Source organism: Sander lucioperca, chromosome 22 (assembly GCF_008315115.2).
Source record: "Sander lucioperca isolate FBNREF2018 chromosome 22, SLUC_FBN_1.2, whole genome shotgun sequence".
Classification (NCBI taxonomy): domain Eukaryota; kingdom Metazoa; phylum Chordata; class Actinopteri; order Perciformes; family Percidae; genus Sander; species Sander lucioperca.
In genome coordinates this window covers 15,803,288-15,819,357 of record NC_050194.1, presented here as the reverse complement: position 1 = coordinate 15,819,357, position 16,070 = coordinate 15,803,288, and the positions used below count along the sequence as shown (strand labels likewise).

Sequence of the window (16,070 nt, the reverse complement as noted above, 5' to 3'; positions counted from 1 at the left end):
TCTTTGGAAAAAGTGGGTGGCGTTGTTGTATGTAGGCATGGGGAGAGGCGCAAAGCGACTCGGCTGCTCCCGTCTCTAATGTGATGACAGCTGATTCTACCGAGACAGCCGGGGACCACCGTGACACTTTCTACTGTCAACATGTTTTCTTGACCTTCACGCTAAAATAATGCATTTATTTCCTGGTATAATGACTCTGTGCAGAGCTCCAAAGCTGTGGGAAGTGTAGCCGCTAAAAAAAGTTGAGTCGCGGAGAAAAAAGCAACTCCGCCAACACCACCACATCACCACCAGACTGAAGAAGTTGGATATCTTGTCTGACTGGCCACATTTTCCACAGGACGTTCAGACACTCTATAGGTAAGAAAAGCACCACTAAAACAAGGCTTTTGCTTCGTATACAGCGCCAGACGAACTAGAAAAATCATGAGATGGATGAGTTACGTTAGAGATACAAGTTTGTACTAACACAGAAATATGCTTTTACATCTATTCGCTACTCTCTGAGAGTAATAACGCGGCATTTTCCTCTATTATACTTATTTGAAAAGCATTGTACTTTTATTGTCAGGTGCTGACAGTCGTTTGGGCGTACTTTGACCAGGATTTATCCTTAGTGCAGGCAGTCTGAGTGTGAATACAGAGCTATTAGGCTAACTGACTAATGACGTGAGTTGAATGACTGATGGTGGCAGTGAACACAAGTGCTGCAGTCCAAATAATCCCCCCGCTGTCTGTCTGTCACCTGTGGCCGCTGCTGTCAGTTGTTCCACCATGTGAAAGAAAGACAGACACACACACACACACACACACACACACACACACACACACACACACACACACACACACACACACACACACACACACACACAAACACTGAGGGAATATTCTGGTCACACATGCACATGGTCACAAGCACAAGATATCCTAATCTATTTTCTCTACTCTGTTCTAATCTCTGTTGTGTTTTATCATTTTCTCTTTTATAACATTCTGTTCTTTCTATCATGTTCTGCTCTGGTCTATTCTTTTATTTGGTTCTGTTCTATTTGATGACATGACATTGTATAACTATTACAATCAGTTAGGGGTGTGTTCTATGGCTTAAAGGATAAAAGGACCAGACAGAAATGTCTGTTTTCGTTTTTATTTGGCAAATTAAATACAAAACAGCAAAATTAAAAGCCGAATAAGTGTTGATACAAACATAACACCAATTGTATTTTATAGAGAGAGAAACAAACCATAGTGTACGTTATACGCTATGTATAGGGTCTGTAACTTTCAAGCTCTGACAGGAGTCTGTAGGTCTGTTATGTAGTTGACTCATCCACTTAACACAAAGAGTCTGAAGCTGAATTGTGTCCAGTTTGTCACTTAAACTGAGTCAGCTATCCAGATTTAGTGGAACAGACTTGGAGTGTGCTGCAAAAATGGACTAGTATGGACCAAAAGTAATCTGCTAAAGATGGCAATCCCATCAACATTTGTATAGTACTGACTTTTTCAAACATAATTATGTAATTAAAGGCAAAAGATAGATTATAGTCATAATTATCTCAGGAGGAATCAACCAAACACAATGCTCACTGTCAAAAGAGCAAAAGCCATTCAGTATTGTAAGTGTTTAATTAAAAAGTGCAGAGTGTTTTTAGCGGTTACATCTGTCAGAAGAGACCAGACAGGCACATTTTCAGAGTTGGTTAACAGGTAAAGCAACGGGTTGCCTCCCTTATTCTTTCTCAGCATTTATCTATGTACTGTGTGGCACAATACATGTGCCTTTGCCATGGCAGCATTTACACAGCTTTAGTCATGGAGCTTTGGTTTGTTCTATAAAGTGTAAAATCCTTGGATTCCGCTTGTGCCATTATTGTTTGAATCTCAGTTACAGTAATCATCATCCTCCATGTTTGTTATTATGTTCTGTTCCACATGTGCATGCTCATAAACAAAGGGAGTGGATGTTTTAATTATACTCGTTTTTAATCCATATATTCCATGCATTGAATCCTTGAATGCATGTCTTCAAACCATCCACATCTAACTGTATTTTTACTCCACCAACACCACTTTAGTTTCTGCTCTTCTGCTGCAGTAGGAGTAACGGTGCTGTAGCACTGGCACCCGCCATAAAGGCTTTATTTATTTTTTTGCCTGCAGGGATCCAACCCCTGTTAAACTGTTGTAACGTGTCCGGTCATGCGTACCAGGACTGTGCATGACCGTGTGTTTTACCTTTTCCTTCTTCTGAGTCATACCTGCAAACCTACTAGCCGCCTTAATTAAGGATATCTTTTTTTTCTCTTTTGTTGTCATGCTTTTGTGTTTAGCACTTAGTCAGGATTTGGGATGCAAATAAACACCCACACACTGAATTATTTAACACTTGCAACAGGGTCCTATATCAGCACTTGGTGACAAAGAAATGTAATATGTTTGTGTCAGTTTGCATGCGTTACATATCACATGTCATAAACACTATGCAGTAGCTGTCCCCATGACTCCAGGGAGACAATGTGTATATTATAACGGATTATCACTGTAATGTGATTAATTGCAACCAACCGAAGGCACTCTAAGCTACAGCAGAAGAACAGAATGTAAAGCGGAGCAAAATAGCACTAATAAAAGTAACTTTGATGCATGGTAAAAACAGGAAAATTCAAATTTTCATCCTATTATGTAATATGCCATCACTTCAGATAGAAGGTATTTCTCAGACATTAAAAAAACGACATTCCTTACGCTCTCTGCTGGCAGCACAGTATTAGTTTGCTTAGCTGAATAGGCAGGAAAAGGCAGGAGAATTAATTTGATTTGAACTGGATGTGAAAGAGGGGAAAGATGAGTTTAGCGCTGGTATGAGCAGAGGCTACAAAGAATGGAGTGAAGCATGCATATAAATCAAATACAGTATACTGTGAGTGATATTTCAGTAATGCTTAGCTGACATGTGGACTTTGCATTTTAGCTCTAAGCTTACTAAGTTAATCATATGGTTCAGGGTATTGGAGAGAATGGAGAAGAGTTTTTGGTAATATATGTATATAAAAAAAAAAATGAGCTGAATCCACAACTTTATCTTGTTTTCATAGACAAAATAGTGAGGCTTCTTAAGATTGGACTAGACAGACAAACTGAGACAAAAAGCCATGAAGACAGGGAGACAGACAAGAAGACAGACTAAAACAGAAAAGCATTTAATCAAGTCTCAGTATTTTGCCCACTTAGTTCGGTTGTACTGTCAGGGTTAACATGGTACTGGGTAGATGAGAAGAAAATTGCTTTGATAGACATAAAAGGCGCATAAATGCCATGAGCTAATGACCCTTTGGCCACCATACAGTATTTGATATTCTGCAACATACGTACTGTAGAGATACTTGTCATTTTACTTGTCAGAGACTTGAGACATGAAGCTGGACTTTGCTCTTGCTAACATCCTTCTACATATAAAGTGAGTGTCTTGAGTATCTTGGTACCTATGACACATAAGATAAATAGCAGTTTTATGATCTTATAAAAATGTAATGGTGGTACGCCCAGATGGCTCGGTTGGTAGAGTGGGCGCATGTATATAGAGGGTTTAGTCCTCGACGCAGCGGTGCGGGGTTCGACTCCGACCTCGGCCCTTTGCTGCATGTCATTCCCCTTCCCTCTCCCCTTTCATGTCTTCATCTGTCCTGTCAGATAAAGACCTAAAATGCCCAAAAAATAATTTACACCAAATTAATGGTGGTAATATTTATCTTGTGCAGTATTTCTGTGGACCGCATTTTTATGGACCTTATCGACTTCAGTTGAACTTTTACGCCCTTATAAGCTTTAATCGTGTAGAACAATTATATCTGAAACTGAGAGCAATTCAAGTTTGTCTTCTCACGTATTTGTTTGTTACATATGTGACCATTTCAAGATAGATTTTGCCGGCACTGCAATGTTTTGGTCTCTCGCTGAATTCATATGGAGCTGGTATTACGTAGATTATTCCAGGCCAGTCCCAGTGAGCTGTCCCAAGAGTTGAATCACAAAACTCATCAAATCTGACTAGGGTTTGCCATCTTGGCAGTCTCTTGTCATTGTCCTCAATTCACCCTGAATTGTTTAAATGTCTGGGAAGAAGATGTGAGAATTTAGTGTTTGGATGGATTTCCCTGAAACAAGAACACTTATTTCACCCTCCATTAAATTGAGCCTGTTTCTGCAGGCATGTCATGATGTGATTCCAAGGGAGAGATCAGTTATGTAACTCATATGCAAACTATTAGGCCATGTTTTAAGGGGGCGGCATATCACCGGGCACCTCTGGGGTTCTCTCAGGGAAAACCCTCCTCCATCCAAAAAGATCCCTGTGTCCGTGACAACGCAGTCTCTGCCCTCTGAGCTCAGACATCTGACCTGTCCTCCTCGCTGTGGAAATGTTTATGCAACCAAGCAGTTCCACCCAGTGTGTGTGTGTGTGTGTGTGTGTGTGTGTGTCTTAAAAGCCATTCATTTTCAACATATGCAATCTTGAGAAATGGAGAAACAAATATGTACAAAAAGAGTCAAGGAAAGGAAAAAAAGATGAAAGTCTGAGAAATTGCACATTCCATTGAGGGATGCCTGTGTGCTCACCAAACTGCAGAGATGCGAAGTGAATACAATATGAAGGTGGACTTAGAGCTATGAATGAGCCAAAAAGAGTATTTTTTTTTTTTTCCAATGACCCACCCAGGGTTTTCCCCTTCGTTCATGGAGCAGCAGGAACACATCTTGCAATGTTCTCTCTACTGTTAGAAAAGTTACAGATGATCAGGAGAAGTATTTCAACTAGTACAGATGTAAATAAGACAGTAGAAACACATTTCAAAATCAAAGTTTTTGTCCAGATAAGATACAAACAAAACAGGAAGTACAGAGGTGTGGAAGATGACTGATTTGCTGCCTTGACTCAGCTCATTGTTAGCCAGGGATTGTTTTATAATGGTATTGTATTTGTTGTGTTTATAATATAATGTATATATTGTAATATGTATATATAATAATAATAATATGTGTTTATTGGTGAGTTTCAGGGGTGTTGGTAGTCTGATTTTGTTACCTTTGGACAGAGTTGTTTCCAGTCCTTATGCTCAGCTCAGCTAAGGCAAGGCAGCTTTATTTGTATAGCAACAAGGGAATTCAAAGTGCTCTACAAAAAGAGCAGTTAAAAACAATTACAAACATTTGTTAAAGAGAATGTAGGAACAGCTAAAATAAAATAAGACAGGTATGAAATACAAAAATAAAAGTTACAGTGGAAGAAATGAACAAGTACCTAAAAAAGGCAGCATCAAAAAGAAAAGTCTTCAGCCTTGATATAAAAGAACTGAGAGTTGCAGCAGATCTGCAGTTTTCTGGGAGTTTGTTCCACATATGTGGAGCATAAAAACTGAATGCTGCTTCCCCATGTTTAGTTCTGACCCTGGGGACAGCAAGCAGAGCTGTCCTAGACACCTGAGAGGTCTGGGTGGTTCATAATGAAGCAGCAGATCTGAAATGTATTTTGGCCCTAAACCATTCAGTGCTTTATAAACCAACAGTAGTATTTTTAAATTAATTCTTTGAGAGACTAAGCTCTCATCTGGGCAAGAAACAATACTGTAGTTCCCAAAATGTTATACTATTCCTTTCATTGTATTGTTTAAACCACATTATTTTAAAGTTTAAAGGGGTGGTTCAGAATTTTGGACCTCATTTCCAAGTTAGCCAGTATGTTATTTATCAGTGGAGACCGTTTTCAACACTTTTCATCCAGTCCTTCCAGTTGCAGAGTTTTCTGGTGCTAGGCTAGTGCAAGTCAAAAGTAACTGCTAGCTTGCCATTAAAAACAGTCTTACCCACTCCACAGTACACCCGAGGCAAATAAATTATAACGCCAGACTATCGATGTAAATGTCTGTTGATAGAATAATGTTAGAAATAAAACTACCCTTGCATCTCAATGATCGCATTAAATTTTGAGTTTCTCATCAGCGGCGGAATTTTACTTTGCTCCGGTTAGTAGTACTGTGCCGAAAAGTAAACAGAGAAGCACACTACAGTCGGGACACCTAGTAGTAGCCTAGTACATTAGTATTGAATTGGAAACTAAGGACTAGGCAACATAGTAATTAGGGATGTCCAGATCCGATACGCTATTGGTTAAATGCCGGCAAAGTAGAACACGGAAGCAGCTTGAAGCGGTAAGTGCGAGTATGTCTGCGGTCTGGAGGTATTATAAAGTTGAATTATTATAGAAGTATCGGATCGGGACTTGGTATCGGTAGATACTCAAAATCAAATGACTCAGACTCTGACTCGAGGGCAAAAAAACCTGATTGGGACATCCCTAATAGTGATTCAGCGTGCATTTAGAAATTGTAAAAATAAACCAAACAGATGGGTGCCACAAAGTTTCCACAAATTTCCATTGGGAGATCCAGAAAGGAACCAACTGTGGCTTCTTGTTGCTGGCTTGGACATCAAGGCGGAGACTCTACTCAAGTGGCAAATGTGTAGTGATCATTTTAGACCAGACGACTTTGAAAAACCCCGCAATCTAAAAGACCACAAGTCACTGACAACGAATGCGGTTCCATCTGTCTTTCCAGATGCACCAACAGCTACTGATGAACAGGGAATAACTTTTGGTAGGCTACTCTAGCTAATAAAGCTAGCCCCTTTCATAACGTTAGCCTAGCTGCTACTGATAGATTGAGACTGACAACGTTAGTGGAGATAACGTTACAGTTCAATGCATTGTGGTGAGTGACTGAATAGTGTAGCTAACGATATAGCTACACCCTTGGTAGATACCTGGCTGGGCTAACCGCTAACTTTAGGTAATTGCTGACAGAAAAGTCATGTAAGCTCGGTCAGTTTACATGCAAATTGCAGCGGCAGGTAAATAAACTTGTGTGATTGTCATGGAAACCGGCTTTCTCAGTAGCCTAGGTAATATCACTCCGCCGCTGCTGTAGCCTATGCTACCAACTACAGGGAACAAAGTATAACTATTGCAATGCGCTTCTCTGTTTACTTTTCGGCGCAGTACTACTAACCGGAGCAGAGTAAAATTCCGCCGCTGATGAGAAACTAGTCCCTCAAAATTTAATGCGATCATTGAGAGGGGTAGTTTTATTTCTAACATTATTCTATCAACAGACATTTACATCGATAGTCTGGCGTTATAATTTATTTGCCTCGGGTGTACTGTGGAGTGGGTAAGAGTGTTTTTAATGGCAGGCTAGCAGTTACTGTTGACTTGTGCTAGCCTAGCACCAGTGAACTCTGAAACTAGAAGGACTGGATGAAAAGTGTTAAACGGTCTCCACTGATAAATAACACACTGGCTAACTTGGAAATGAGATCCTATGTCCAAAATTCTGAACCACCCCTTTAAAATAATTGGTGAAAGCTGAATTTATTATCTTAACATTTGGTTGTTAAAATTATATTATATTTTGCAATTCATTTGGTGAGAAGAAAATTGTTATCATAACTGATATGTATGATAGAAATAATAGCTAAAGTAAGTAAAGGAGTAATCTACATTCACAGTTAACCTAATTGAGCATTAAATCAAATGTGTAAAGAAAACTGAATTGCAATTTCTACAGACTTTTTATGTAGCAGCAGTCAGGGAGGATCTCTGTCTTAAAGTGCTCATATTATGCTCATTTTCAGGTTCATAACTGTATTTAGAGGTTATATCAGAATAGGTTTATGTGGTTTAATTTTCAAAAAACACCATATTTTTGTTGTACTGCACATTGCTGCAGCTCCTATTTTCACCCTGTGTGTTGAGCTCTCTGTTTTAGCTACAGAGTGAGGCGTCTCACTTCTGTTCCATCTTTGTTGGGAGTCGCACATGTGCAGTACCTAGGTTAGGACTACCAGCCAGTCAGAAGCAGAGTATGAGGGTGTGCCACGCTAGCAGCTAGGCGAGCATTACAACGTGTTACAAAGTGACGCACGTTCGTCACGGAAGTAAAGGCTGGACTACAATAGAGCTGTTTCGAGCAGTTTGTGAACAGTGTTTTCTGTCTGTATATAAGGAAAGGACAATATTGGTCTAATACATTCGCAAACTGATACGTCACACTAATCACACAACTCAGCATTCTGGGCTATTTTAAATAAATCTCTTTATGTAAGCTATTTGAATTGATGGCGACAAAATAGGCTTTGTTTCCACTACAGTGATTGTATTGAAATGCAGAGCTTGCATGTTAGTGTACAGTACTGTATGTCTGCGTGCTCTTTTAACCATCTCTGTGTATGTGTTTACTGTTTGCATGTTTGAAAGGAATGGAATGGCTTTGCCAAATATTTCAACAGAGTTGAAAAAAACAAAAAAACAGAGTTTTGGCATCTGTAGGCATTTGACTCAGCTCCGCCAGATGTGTTCTTTTTATCCAGCTGGCTGAGGCCACGTAGTGCTGCCTCATCTGGTTGAAATGCACTTAAAGCCAGACTACTCTCTCTACTGTCCTGCCTTTTACTTGTTGTTTGGAGCAATAACATAAGAGCACAATGTGGTGCTCCACTTTAAATACATTTTATATATTTAGAGTTTATGAGGAGGATTGCCTTTAGTAGATAGATAAAAATGTGAGATTACTGTAACTGCAGAAAGAGTTTGGGATGGCTTGCATGCAACAAAGGCCCCCAGGCTGCATTGAACCCAGAACATTATATAGTATGTTGATGAGAGCTGAAACAATAAGTTGCAATTAGTCACTTGACAGAACATTTTGCAACTATTTTGATAAACTATTCACAACTTAAGTATTTTTGAAGCAAAAATGCCAAACATTTCCTAGTTTAAAGGTGCAATATGTAATACTGACAGCTAGAGTTTAAAATAGTTAGTGCAGTACAAATTCAAAATACTAGAGAGAGTTGTCTCCCCCGCCCCTTCCTCCCCAGACTTGAAGTTCACGTTGGTTGCCAGGCTGATACCGGAGCATCCAACAATGTTGCTAGACGCTTGTCTCACATAGCCAGACATTACTTGACAGCACAGCGGAGTAGCTAACGTTAGATGCTGGCTATATTGACATAAAAGCCCGTGCTCACGTGGAGCTCTGTACTCAACTGACAGACACATTTTTTCGGCTTAGAATTACCGTAGGAACTGCTAAAAATCCCACAACCTTGCCATCCTCTCCACACGCCAGACAGACACACTTCCTCGGCTTAGAATTACGATAGGAACCGCTAAAAATACCACTTGAAAATGTCCGTCCCTAGTAGCTGTGATAAATTAGCTTGAAGCTAATGCATAGCTACCTGTTCAGGAGGAAATTAGCCAACTCTGCGTCCTTTTGGGCTCTAAACTGTCTCCCTCTTTCAAATACATCTCCAATATTTACCCAGACGGATTTGTTACGTCTCTGGTCACGCAACTATTAGAAACATGCCGTATTTTTGTCGGGTAAAATCAATCTCCGTTGATCCTGTTCATTTGTTTGATGCTTTTATGGCTGTACTAACCTCACAGCTGTAGCATGCTGGGTTTACGTTTTTACAGGTAGGCCTATATCTGGCAACCCGGCATGGCTGACATGCCAGTTGATAACAACAAACAGGCCAAAACACAAACAGAAATTCCGTCACGGAACGGAAATTTCAAAAGGAGAAAATACTGGCATTAGCATTGTTGTCAGAAAAGATAGTATTTCAACTTAGCATGTTTCCTTAATATCTGATGACGCATTGGGGTCATTTTTGGATTTATTACAGTAAATATATTACATATTGGACCTTTAAGCTTTCTAATAGTAGGATTTGCTGCTTCCTTTGTCCTATGTGATGTTAACTGAATATCTTTCCAAACATATAATCAAAACGATGAAATGAAAATTCAGCCCTTGTGTGGATTAGACCACCAAGTAGAGCTGGGCAATATATCGATATTATATCGATATCGTGATATGAGACTAGATATCGTCCTAGATTTTGGATATTGTAATATCGTAATATGGTATAAGTGTTGTCTTTTCCTGGTTTTAAAGGCTGCATTACAGTAAAGTGATTTCATTTTCTGAACTTACCAGACTGTTGTAACTGTTATGTTATTTGCCTTTACCCACTTAGTCATTATATCCACATTACTGATGATTATTTATCAAAAATCTCATTGTGTAAATATTTTGTGAAAGCACCGATAGTCAACACTACAATATCGTTGCGGTATCGACATCGCGGTATTTGGTCAAAAATATTGTGATATTTGATTTTCTCCATATCGCCCAGCCCTACCACCAAGCAAGCAGAACGCCCTAAATAAATAATTTCATTGTGTGTGCATACTGTTACGAATATGACAAATTATTTACCAGTCACAGAGCATAAAGTTTTATGTTGGTTTAGATCTCAACCATTTTAGCTAATTATGGCATGTATTTATTACTGCTGTGGTTCATTACATTGTTTGCAAAGGATAAAAAAAATACAATATATACAATATAATGTCATTCTACTGCAGGGTGTCTGTCTGCCACTGACTCTATAAACAGATGGTTGTGTTGACAACTGTCAGCCATACAGAGCCTTCTCATTCTCCCCCTCCTCGTCCCCCTGTCACATTTGCTGAAAGACTAGACGGTCAAAAGAAAAGCAACAGATGTCCCACAGTTTTTAATATCCAGAACCATCCACTGGCTGGTCACCTGTTTTGGTGATGTTGTTTCGAGGTGAATGCGTTTTAGTGGACTCAGCATTCTGGATGGGAGGACTACATTGCTGCATAGTAAACAATCAGTATCAAAAGACATCAGCTGTCATCCAGCCCACTCCAGAGGCTTCTACCTGTGTGTGTGTGTGTGTGTGTGTGTGTGTGTGTGTGTGTGTGTGTGTGTGTGTGTGTGTGTGTGTGTGTGTGTGTGTGTGTGTGTGTGTGTGTGTGTGTGTGTGTGTGTGTGTGTGTGTGTGTGTGTGTGTGTGGACATTCAAGCACAGGCACGTGCCAGTCTGCCACTCCAGTGTATCTGAATGAATGGCACATTTGTATCAGTATTTGTATCAGAGGCAGACAGGCAGATAATGAGGCAGCGGCTTCATTGTTGGCATCAGATGACCCTTTTCAATAAAAGGTACAGACGGTCAGCAGATCCCACTATCTCCACCCTGTACTCACACTAACACAGTGTTTCAGCACTCAGCCTGCTGTACCTGAAGAGACAGAGGCAAACCTGAGATGCTTTGCAGCAAAGGTGGACCAGTTAGGTTTAGTTATAAGTATGTAGTGCTGAAAGATAAAAAAAATCACTTTTTCTTACTGATACTGGATTGCAATTATTTTCTATAAGTTAAACTACAGGTGTGTCTACATAGTCTTTACCAACCCCATCCAACAGTTTTTTTTTTTTTAAACCAGTCAGAAACATCAACCTAAACAGCCAATAGGAACGCTCTCTCTCTCTCTGAAATGACCTGTGATTGGCAAAAGACTCTATGAGACAATATGCTAAAAGATTTTTCTGGATTTTTTGCCCAACAATGCCAAAAATAAAGTGCCTACCTTCCTTTAATTAGATGTTGCATTAATTGGAGCGAAAAGACCGATGCTTTTCAACATGGAAACCTCACTACTACTCATGCAAAATGCTAGCAATGTACAGCAGACCTTCCATCACATGCTTATCCTTGTTTAAATTGCATCATACTTTATACTAACTGATCAGTTATGTCGGCAAACACACAAACACACATGCAACTTAAAGGGTGATGAAGTTTCAAGGGCCACGTCTCAGGTCAGACAGTCTGTGCTTTGTTCCACTGTCAGCTGTCAATGTGTGTGTGTGTGTGTGTGTGTGTGTGTGTGTGTGTGTGTGTGTGTGTGTGTGTGTGTGTCAGCTGCGGATTTAGCTGCCTGTCATAATGCTGTTACTTTCTCCAGGACAGTGCCAAGTGGCACACACTAGTCTCAGTAACACTGTCCCATTCACCCTCTCTCCCTAAAAAACCTTCTCACTATCCTCTGGTCTTGTATTATGTCATCAATGTTGTTGAAATGGTACAAGATGACCCAGTATTAAGGAACTAAATTGAATCATAGCAACAACCAAACTATTATTCCTCCCTGGTGAACACTATTTGAAGATGCAGAATGCTGTCTTGTTTTTTTCTTTACTGTTCTCTGCTGTTAAAATACTTTTCTCTGAGGTCAGGAGTACTTTGTTCCAGGATACTCAGTCACGATCAGAGTCCCATTGCTTATCAAGACCTCATAAATCCTAACAGAAGAGACACACCTGTTTATGTCTTGTTATTAGGATGTTGTAGTGTGTGAAATGCCCCTTGTACTTTTTCCAAGCTTGCCATGCAGTGGTGGGTAAGCAGTTAACAATGATTATTGATGTCTTCCATTGATGGAAGGACAGTAATCTGGTTCAATCTGGCACTGGTACACTACCAACAAGTTTGAAACATTTCCTCCAGACTCGCCTGCTACTCCTGACGTGATCCCTTTTTTCCCCGTTTCTCTTTTTTTTCTCCAAATCTAAACAAAATGGTGGTCAGCTGGTGCTGTTGTGAGTCAGAATGAGCCACTCACACACTGATACATGCACAGTATGAGGATACAACTAGAGGAAGATTGGCAATGTGAAAATAGTGGTGGTATTTGGATCCAAGAACACCATAACTCTGTTGGAATAATCTGGGAGTATGTTCAATCTTGCTTTTTTTGTATTATACATCGGCAAGATGATCCCTGATTAATGCTTGCTGCTACTTAATTTAGTTTGTGCAGTGGAAATGTGTAATTGGCCTACAGGGAGTAGAATAGGGTGACCAGATGTCCCCGGTTTCTGGGGACAGTCCCCGGTTTTGGTGACCTGTCCCTGGCTGGAGCTGTCCCCGGAAATGTCCCCGGTTTTCACTGTGACTGACAGACCCAAAATTGGAATGAAAGAAAGAAAACACCCTACACTGCGCACCCTACACTCGCAGGCTCAGAGCAAGCGCTGCTCAGAGCTCAACTTTGGTAAAGTTAGAAAGATATTCACAGATTCAAACTTCCAGGATCAATTACTTTACAGCGAAATGTTATTAAATCACAAATGACGCATCTTTCCTACCGTAGTAAGGTAAACAATGAGCTACAACTAATTTTCATCAAAACAAGCCGTCCTCCAACCTGGAGAAATAACATTGGTCTCTACGAGCAGCCGGCGGTGAGACGGCAGTAAGGCGCGCGCTTAGGGACCGTCTACAAACTACAACAACGAAAAGAGATACAACAATATTTATTAATTTAATGATTAAATAAGGTAGTGTCTCCAACCTTACCTCAATTATAACTTGTGTCATGCTAGTTGTACTACAGCACTTAATTAAAAAAAATAAGCATATTCATAATTTTGGGGAATATTTTTTGCCAAAAAAAATGTAATATATGTCATAATTACAGAGAGTCCTGTCTCCACAACTACTCCTCACATAGAATGCCCTTTGCTGGTTGTACTACAGCACTTACCTTTCAAAAATAAGCATAATCATAATTTTGGGGAATATTTTTTGCCAAAAACATTTTATATTTTAATAATTAAATAGAGTTGTATCTCTAAACTGACCTCCAAAACTACTCCACACATAGAAACCCCCCTGCTGGTTGTCTGAATTTCTTCAAGTACACCAGATTGATGCATTTAAAAGTTAAAATAGACAACATTTTCTTACAGGGGATGCAGCATGCCCATGGTTCTGTCTGTCTCTCTCTTTCTCATGGGCGGGCCAAATTCTTTGGGCGGGCAAAGCAGATAAAGGGGAGGTAACCTTTCCCCTTATGACGACATAAAGGGAAGATTCCAGATTGGCCCATCTGAGCTTTCATTTTCTCAAAGGCAGAGCAGGATACCCAGGGCTCGGTTTACATCTATTGCCATTTCTAGCCACTGGGGGACCATAGGCAGGCTGGGGGAACTCATATTAATGTTAAAAAACCTCATAAAGTGACATTTTCATGCCATGGGACCTTTAACATTGTGCCACGCTCATCCCAAAGGCAGCAGTGCACCTAAATGACACATTGCATGATATTAACAAATTACATATGCCGATTTTAGTATGTATAATATAACAAGACTAAGAGTCTACAGCCATGCTAGCAGCTCTGTGAGGCTGTTTACAGTGAAGCCTTGAGCTTAATGCTAATGTCAGCTATGCTAACATGCTGATTAAGTTTAGCGGTGCAGTATTTATCATGATCACCATATTTTGTGTGTAGGAACTATTCATGTTGCTACATATATGACACCGCATTATTTTAGTTTCTGCTATTTGCAATCAGTGTAATTTGATGTTTTTATTAAGGGAACTAGATTGATTTATCACTTTATTGCATTTTACTGTGTCAAACTTATAAAATATATATTATATTTTTTTGTGTCAGCTGTCCTGTGTAAAATTTGAATTGGACCATGTTTAACTACGGTACAGGACCGCAGTATGAATGGAAAAGGTGTTTCCATCAGGCAGCTTGTGTTGTCATTTGCCATAGCAGGGTGTAAAAGTCACCAAGCACACGGGCCACTGACACAGACAGACCCATAAATAACACTAAGGAGCTTGTCTGGCTGGATGCAGATCTAAGGATTAAGTTGAAGAAAGCTGCAGCAGCCCAGAGACTCTTCACAGGTCCTGGCACTGCCATCAGGGATGCAAAAAGGTTTTCTGGGTGTTGGTTGTAAGCTCAGCTGTGGCGGCAGGCTGGAGTGGACAAGATGCAGAGTCAAGTGGTGGAAAGTGGGGAATTTGATACATTTACTATTGATTTTTACCACATTCATTTTGAGGCATTAGTTGACAAATATTTTTACGCTAAAAGTATGGATGTCACAAACAGTGTTATCACACCACACAGGAAGACAAATGTAGAGGCCTGATGAAATATATCTTACAAAATATTCAACATTTTAAATAAAGACACAAAGCAATTACAAGCTTTAGTTTCTCTATTCTGCACACAGCAGTGGAGTTGTAGAAACATAATACCACTGGCATCAAATAGCAGGAACGAGTTATTTAAATCATGGTTTAATTAATTTAAATTGATCATAACAACGATCTGCACACTGCCTGTATGTGCAGGCATTTGCTTCTGAAACACTGTGAATTGCAAATGTTCAACCATGCACTTAAAAACAGCATACTGTTTTGTTTCACTGGTTAGTCATATTGATCCAAGACACACTTCTCTATTTTTATAGCTGTAACTCCTTAAAGTTATTGTTGGTCTGGTTTGTAATGTGTTTGTGCTACGAATGTCTCTATGTATGGTGTGACTTCCTGTCATGCTCATGCTGCAGCCTTTTATTTATGGCACAACATTGTCTGGCAGAATCCTTCCTCAGTGTACAAGGTTAGAGAGTAAGACTTTATTTGCCTGACCTGAAACACTGAGAAGAAATCCTCTCCACAATCACACAAATGTGTACTGTTTGTGTGAGCAACGTTCATTTATTTGTGATTGGCTATCAAAAGGACAACACAGTCTTGTTCGGTGTCCTGGGGCCCGTTTCAGGAAGGAGCTTTAACAAACTCTGAGTCTAACCCTGAACTCTGAGTTGATTCACCCTGAGATGGGAAACTCAGAGTAGGTTCACTCAGAGTTAAGCGCATGCACCACCACTATAGAAAGGCAGCATGAATGGAGCCATGATACTACGATTCACCATGGTAACAACCAAAAAACAAACTGGTTGGCGGAAATACATAATATAGAATTTGCGAGGGAGAAAATTGCTGCAAGAGTACATTTTTAAGTTCCAATATAGTGTATTAATATCATATTTAATCATAAGTATAATATTACTGGTGAAATGGTATTGAACCTAGAATCTATTTCATTTAGGTGCAATAATGCGGGCAAAAAAGTCCTAGGCCTACTAATCCCATTCTGAGGCTGCAGCTCCATCATTAACATAATTATAATTAATAATCTTTAATTTCAAAGGGTTTACATCATTCACCTGCAATACTGTGGAACTCCTTTTTAATGGCTCTTACTGGTTTGTGTCCAGAGAACACTACAAAAACATTTAAAACACGTTTCA

The 16,070-nt window shown here is 39.7% G+C and overlaps 1 protein-coding gene across 2 annotated transcripts in view; it reads left to right on the top strand.

The window, feature by feature from the left end:
- The window catches only part of LOC116061087 (dynamin binding protein), a 56,557-nt gene continuing 40,487 nt past the window's right edge, over window positions 1–16,070 (top strand). For both annotated transcript variants that reach the window (XM_035997382.1, XM_031314978.2), the window contains exon 1: window positions 1–360. The gene's annotated coding sequence lies outside the window, so the exon portion shown is untranslated. The remainder of the gene's footprint in view (window positions 361–16,070) is intronic.